This window comes from Hibiscus syriacus, unplaced genomic scaffold (genome assembly GCF_006381635.1).
Source record: "Hibiscus syriacus cultivar Baekdansim isolate YM2019G1 unplaced genomic scaffold, ASM638163v2 tig00112249_pilon, whole genome shotgun sequence".
NCBI classification, from domain to species: domain Eukaryota; kingdom Viridiplantae; phylum Streptophyta; class Magnoliopsida; order Malvales; family Malvaceae; genus Hibiscus; species Hibiscus syriacus.
Genome location: NW_024063281.1, coordinates 1,528,633 through 1,536,250, shown reverse-complemented (window position 1 = coordinate 1,536,250; position 7,618 = coordinate 1,528,633). Strand labels below are relative to the sequence as shown.

Below are 7,618 nucleotides of genomic sequence, written 5' to 3'. Positions count from 1 at the left end.
AAAAGTGATCAAATAGGGAAGGAGGGACAGATAACTAAACAACAGCTAACGCAATAGAAAATTCAATAAAGCATATGCTAGTAAAGGGAGTTGGGACTAAAACTCACAATGGTATTTAATTCACTGAAATAAAAATTAGATAGACGAATAACTATACTAAGAAAACATGTTAATTGAGAAGAAATCATAATCAAAGCACAATTACCATATAAAAGAAATATTAAGACATCCATAACATGTGTGGAGAGACAGTGTAGGACCAAAATTGCCAAAAATATTCTTACACAACATCAAATTCATCCCAGGTCAAGGTTTCTAGGTTAAGTATATGTAGATCATTCCAGAGCATTTGCTCTGCATCCTGTCCACCAAATATTGCTAAGATTGTTCAGAATGGGGTTACAAATTGACCACCGCGAGCCACCTGCAATACACTCAAATTAGGGTGAAATCTCATTACTCTTGGGAAAGAATTTTCAGAAAAAATACTACAATAAAGGGGCAGAAAACTATAGAAACACACATGCACTCGACCACTACGGATTGGAGGTCCTAAGATGTAAATAGAATTTAGTGAGTAAAATTTCTAAGCTACTTTCCCAAACTTATACAATTAAAACAGTCTGGCCCACCATGATACATATGAAAAAACTATACCTTGTACAGGTCTGTTAAGCCTCTGCATATGCTAGTTCTTTCTTTTGCTGGTCAGACAACAATTTCTCATTGTGGAGTGGTGATTCTAGTTCTTCCTTTTCTGCCTTGAGCATTGCTAGAGTGTGCTCGCCAGTCTCCTGACCTTTGGATTTCTGCATACACTCTAAAGTGAAAGAAATAAACCCGACAAAACAGAAAATGAGAATCTGAACACATTAAATCTTCAATGTCAGATATATAAAACAGAAACATTCAAGACATACACAGAGTATGTGTTTTGTATCAGAAGATTTCATGTTCAACCACAGATTTCCAATGAAGCTTAAATGGAATTGATATTGAATATTACATACCACAGATTTCGAGTCTCGAGTGTTCTCCTTGCCGGATCAGGCAAAGAAGCTACACTTTCTCGGCTAGTAGAATGTCTTCGAGGAAAATCTGGAAGTTAATTTTTTTTTTGGATAAAAATAGGAGGTCTCGTTAAAAACCCCCTTCATAATTGAAAATCTGGAAGTTAATAAAAACAAACAAAGCATCAGTATGTCAGAACCATAACTAGCACTGTTTGTTTCCTAGTCAAAAGCATACCTAACGTTCAATTTAGGTTTCATTTTGGTACCCTGTCATTAAAAACTTAATAGTGTTGATGTGTCACCATAAGATAATGCCACATCATCATTAGAGAATAAAAAATATCATGTTAGCATTTATGTTAAATTTTTTACGGCGATATACTGAATTAAAACTTAAACTAAACATTAAATATAGTCTAGGATTTCCTGCAAATGTATAACTAAACTGAAGGCTACTTTACACAATTCAATCTATTTATGCAACAATAGAACTAGAAGCTCAAAGAGAAAGAGAGAAATTTTTCAGTAAGAAGTAACATTTACGAAAAATTATTTACTTAATCAGACATTGTTGACAAAAGTTTCTATCTTATGAAAGAACATTTGAAAGGATATTCTTGGTGATAATAGAATCAGACATTGTTTGAAACCTAGATTGCTACAACCAAAATCCGGTCAACACAAATAAAAAAACCTAACAAAAGAGGGTCTAATTATAACTCACAGTATGTTGAAGAAGATTTTGCACCTATAAAAATCAAAGAAATCGTTATCAAACACTTACAGTAAAGGAAATTAGAAAACCAAAGCAACTGATTACTGATTTACATCCATTAGAGAGTATTATCCGACAAAGGCAATCTTAATAGTTCAAAATGAATCAAAATCAACATTGTTGACAAAAGTTTCTATCTTATGAAAGAACATTTGAAAGGATATTCTTGGTGATAATAGAATCAGACATTGTTTGAAACCTAGATTGCTACAACCAAAATTCGGTCAACACAAATAAAAAACCTAACAAAAGAGGGTCTAATTATAACTCACAGTATGTTGAAGAAGATTTTGCACCTATAAAAATCAAAGAAATCGTTATCAAACACTTACAGTAAAGGAAATTAGAAAACCAAAGCAACTGATTACTGATTTACATCCATAAGAGAGCATTATCCGACAAAGGCAATCTTAATAGTTCAAAATGAATCAAAATCAACAGTGATTATTCCATCATGGCACTAGCATAAACATCATACTTTAAAAATCAGTTCTTTCTTCTTACAAAGAAAAGCTTATGAACTCACAAAAACTGTCATATCAGCAATGTTTTGCTTGGACTCATCCGAATTATGACAATCCTGAAAGAAGCATAAACATCATACTTTAAAAATATACCTAGCACAGGTCTGTGTTTTAAGCTGCTGCATGTGCTAGTTCTTGCTTTTGCTGGACAAACAACAATTTCTCATTACGGGGAGAGGTGATTCTAGTTCTTCATTTTCTTCCTTGAGCATTGCTAGTGTGCTCACCAGTCTCCTCACCTTTGGATTTCTGCATACACTCTAAAGTGAAAGAAATAAACTCGACAAAACAGAAAATGAGAATCTGAACACATTAAATCTTCAGTGTCAGATATATGAAACAGAAGCATTCAAGACATACACAGAGTACGTGTTTTGTATCAGAAGATTTCATGTTCAACAACATATTTCCAATGAAGCTTAAATGGAATCGATATTGAATATTACATACCACAGATAAAAGTCTCGACTGTTCTCCTTGCCGGATCAGGCAAAGAAGCTACACTTTCTCAGCTAGTGGAATGTCTTCGAGGACAATCTGGAAGTTAATAAAAACAAACAAAGCATCAGTATGTCAGAACCATAACTAGCACTGTTTGTTTCCTAGTCAAAAGCATACCTAACGTTTAATTTAGGTTTCATTTTGGTACCCCGTTGTTAAAAACTTAACAGTGTTGATGTGTCACCATAAGGTAATACCACATCATCATTAGAGAATAAAAAATATATCTTTTTAGCAGTTATGTTAATTTTTTTTTATGGTGATGTACTGAATTAAAACTTAAACTAAACATTAAATATAGTCTAGGATTTCCTGCAAATGTATAACTAAACTAAAGACTACTTTACAATATTCAATCTATTTATGTAACAAAATAACTAGAAGCTCAACGAGAAAGAGAGAAATTTTTCAGTAAGTAGTATTTACGACAAACTATTTACTTTATCAGACATTGTTGACAAAAGTTTCTATCCTATGAAAGAACATTTGATAGGATATTCTTGGTGATAATGGAATCAGACATTGTTTGAAACCTAGATTGCTGCAAACAAAATTCCGTCAACACAAATAAAAAATCTAACAAAAGTGGGTCCAATTATAACTCACCATTTGTTGAAGATTTTGCACCTATAAAAATCAAAGAAATCTTTATCAAACATTTATAATAAAGGAAATTAGAAACGCAAAGCATCTGATTACTGATTTACATCCATTAGAGAGTATTATCCAACAAGGGAAAACTTAACAGTTCAAAATGAATCAAAATCGGCAGTGATTATGCCATCATGGTACAAGCATAAACATCATACTTTAAAAATCAGTTCTTTCACCATACAAAGAAAAGGTTAGGAACTCAAAAACAAAGTCATATCAGCAGTGTTTTGCTTTGACGAGTTAAAGGATTTAAGAAGTAAAGAAGCACTGAAAACAAAATTGTCACAAATGTAGTATGAAACAAGGAAATACAATTTAACCAAAAAACAACTAAGATCAAACATCAAATAAAAAGCTATAGAAAAGCATTAAAAAAAGCAATTAACAAATACAAAAATAACATAAAATTTTCTTTGGCTTACTCATAAAGAAATGACTTTGACAAAGACTTGATACTCTGCCCCATCATTATATCTATGCAATCAAACAATAAAAAGTAATCTACCACATTCACGCATAAATATGAAGTTACACTAGGCATAAAGAAATAAAATACATTGAAAAACAAAAAATAAGAGCAGGAGTCCTAGACATGCAACAAGAAAAAGCATACTCAAACCAAATGATGTATACAAGATCACATTTTATCTGTTAAGGGTAGCAAGTGAGAAAAGCTAAAAATGTGACTGAAAAAAAATTAATGCCCATTTATTCTAATATTTAAAGAAATAAAATATCACTGTATCTTACTCAGAAAATATCGTGCCATTTATCCTTGTATCTCACACTCAACGATTTTATTAATTTCTCCCTTTCAGACCAGCATGGATCACAAACAGAACTTCAACAACCCAATCGCTGCAACAATCAAGAATATCCTAGTTCAATTTTTTTTGATAGAAAGGGTGGCATCATTAAAAACCCCCTTCATATCCATTTAAATACAAAATAGTATCTCAATGAACATTGGGAGGAGGAAAAGAGTGCCTCAATTTTATTATAAATCCAACAGAAAATACAACCGATACAAAGTCACTATGTTTCTTGGTCGCTGCATTTGCCGATCCATGTTTATCGAGAGGTTCAATATCATGTTAATTTTTTACGGCGATGTACTGAATTAAAACTTAAACTAAACATTAAATATAGTCTAGGATTTCCTGCAAATGTATAACTAAACTAATGGCTACTTTATACAATTAAATCTATTTATTTAACAATAGAACTAGAAGCTCAAAGAGAAAGAGAGAAATTTTTCAGTAAGAAGTAACATTTACGAAAAATTATTTACTTAATCAGACATTGTTGACATAAGTTCTATCTTATGATTATTTACTTAATCAGACATTGTTGACAAAAGTTTCTATCTTATGAAAGAACATTTAAAAGGATATTCTTGGTGATAATATCAGACAAACAAAATTCCGTCAACACAATTAAAAAACCTATCAAAAGAGAGTCTAATTATAACTTACAGTTTGTTGAAGAAGATTTTGCACCTATAAAATTCAAAGAAATCGTTATCAAACACTTACAATAAAGGAAATTAGAAAACCAAAGCAACTGATTATTGATTTATATCCATTAGAGAGTATTATCAGACAAAGGCAATCTTAATAGTTCAAAATGAATCAAAATTAGCAATTATTATGCCATCATGGTACTAGCATAAACATCATAATTTAAAAATCAGCTCTTTCATCTTACAAAGAAAAGGTTAGGAACTCACAAAAACTGTCATATCAACAATATTTTACCTGGACTCGTCTGAATTATGACCATACTGAAAGAAAGTATAACACTCAAAACCATCAAATATTGCTAAGATTGTTCCGACAAGGGTTACAGATTGACCACCTCGAGCCACCTGCAATACACTCAAATTAGGGTGAAAAACTCATTACTCTTGGGAAAGAATTTTTAGAAAAAATACTACCATAAAGGGATCGGCTAATTGTTAGTTGTTATTTAGGTTGTTCCTGAATCTTTTGAGGATAACATTCCAGATGTTATGTAAAGGTTTTCTTATGTAATTATGAAATTTCAATAAACGAGGTACTCTTTTCCTCCTTCCGCTAATTGTCCCTTTCCTCTCTGTAAGGGATAACTATGAAGGGGTTTTTTAATGAGACCTCCTACTTCTATCAAAAAAAAATAGTGAGTAAATTTTCTAAGCTGCTTTTCCAAACATGGCCCACCATAATACATCTGAAAAAACTATACCTTGTAGAGGTCTGTGTTTTAAGCCTCTGCTTTAGCTGGACAGACAACAATGTCTCACTGCGGAGTGGTGATTCTAGTTCTTCCTTCTCTGCCTTGAGCATTGTTATAGTGTGCTCGCCAGTCTCGTCACCTTTGGATTTCTGCATACACTCTAAACTTAAGTGAAAAAAATAAACCGGACGATACAGAAAATGAGAATCTGAACACATTAAATCTTCAATGTCAGATATATGAAACAGAAACATTCAAGACATTGTGAGTATATGTTCTGTATCAGAAGATTTCTCAACCACAGATTTCCAATAAAGCTTAAATGGGATCTATATTGAATATATTACAAACCACAGATTTCGAGTCTCGAGTGTTCTCCTTTCCAGGATCACGCAAAGAAGCTACACTTTCTCGGCTAGTGGAATGTCTTCGAGGAAAATCTGGAAGGTTTTTTTTATTACAAAAAATCTGGAAGTTAATAAAAACAAACAAAGCATCAGTATGTCAGAACCATAACTGGCACTGTTTGTTTCTTAGGAAAATCTCTATTGCAAATCCTCCAACTATGATTTTTGCTAACTTCCTATTAGAACTCAATTCAATTTGAAACAACTATCATGGTTCAAAATGTGTATTTTCTATACATGCAGGGGCCCCTTGGTTAGATGGGAAAACTGCAATCTCAATCCATCCCAAAATCAAAATTTAAAACTTTAAGACCTTCTTGTAACTCTCCTTGTTAAATGGAAAATTTTTAATTTTAGCCCCTTTAAAATTAACAACTCAAGGCAAGTCTTTTAAAATTTCAACAACTTGGTTAAATGGAAAAATTACATATTTAGACCCTCTCAAATTCTATCAACCCTCTCAAATGGAAAAATTAACTACGCTTTTAGTAATGCAGAACTATTTTCACTTAAAAGTAATGCTAAACCATCGAAACATAAGAAAGTTTCGAACTTCAAATCTGGCCATCATAGAAACTATTAGATATGGGTTCACATCACTATCTCAGAAAGAATCTTAGTCAATATAGTCTAGGATTTCCTGCAAATGTATAACTAAACTAAAGACTACGTTACACAATTCAATCTATTTATGTAACAATAGAACTAGAAGCTCAACAAGAAAGAGAGAAATTTTTCAGTAAAAGTAACATTTACGACAAACTATTTACTTAATCAGACATTGTTAACAAAAGTTTCTATCTTATGAAAGAACATTTGAAAGGATATTCTTGGTGTTATTGGAATCAGCCATTGTTTGAAACCTAGATTGCTTCAAACAAAATTTCGTCAACACAAATAAAAAAAATCTAAAAAAAAAAGGTTCAATTATAACTCACAATTTGTTGAAGAAGATTTTGCACCTATAAAAATCAAAGAAATCGTTATCAAACACTTATAATAAAGGAAATTAGAAAACCAAAGCAACTGATTACTGATTTACATCTATCAGAGAGTATTATCCGACAACGACAATCTTAACAGTTCAAAATGAATCAAAATCGGCAGTGATGATGCCATCATGGTAATAGCATAAGCATCATTCTTTAAAAGCAGTTCTTTCATCTTACAAAGATAAGGAACTCACAAAAACAATCAATCGGCAGTGTTTTGCTAAGACTGTTCCGACAAGAATCTTAACACTAGCACTACAAAAAAGCCTGCAAACAAGAAATAAACCAAGGAAATAATTGATCAAGTCATATCTGTTAAAAGGAAAAATAGTCAATCAAAGTGAAATGATTTTGTCCTGAGCATTGATGATGAAGTAATTGACTAATAAAAACATCATAATCAAACAACACAGATCAAATGAGCTTACAGCAATAAATAAGATCATATTCTACAGGCTCTGACTGACATTAAATGATTGGTAAACCTTACTATTTCACTGCATATGATATGAAATAACGAGTTGATCAAACCAGTTAT

The 7,618-nt window shown here is 31.9% G+C and overlaps 1 long non-coding RNA gene across 1 annotated transcript; it reads right to left on the bottom strand.

Annotated features, from left to right (window-relative positions):
- Positions 1-3,260: 3,260 nt before the first annotated feature.
- LOC120176537 lies at positions 3,261-7,192 on the bottom strand. Its single transcript, XR_005521336.1, has 3 exons — positions 7,161-7,192; positions 7,027-7,114; positions 3,261-3,354 (listed from the first exon to the last, which is right to left on the bottom strand). It is a non-coding gene; the product is annotated as an uncharacterized LOC120176537 (long non-coding RNA).
- Positions 7,193-7,618: the final 426 nt, after the last annotated feature.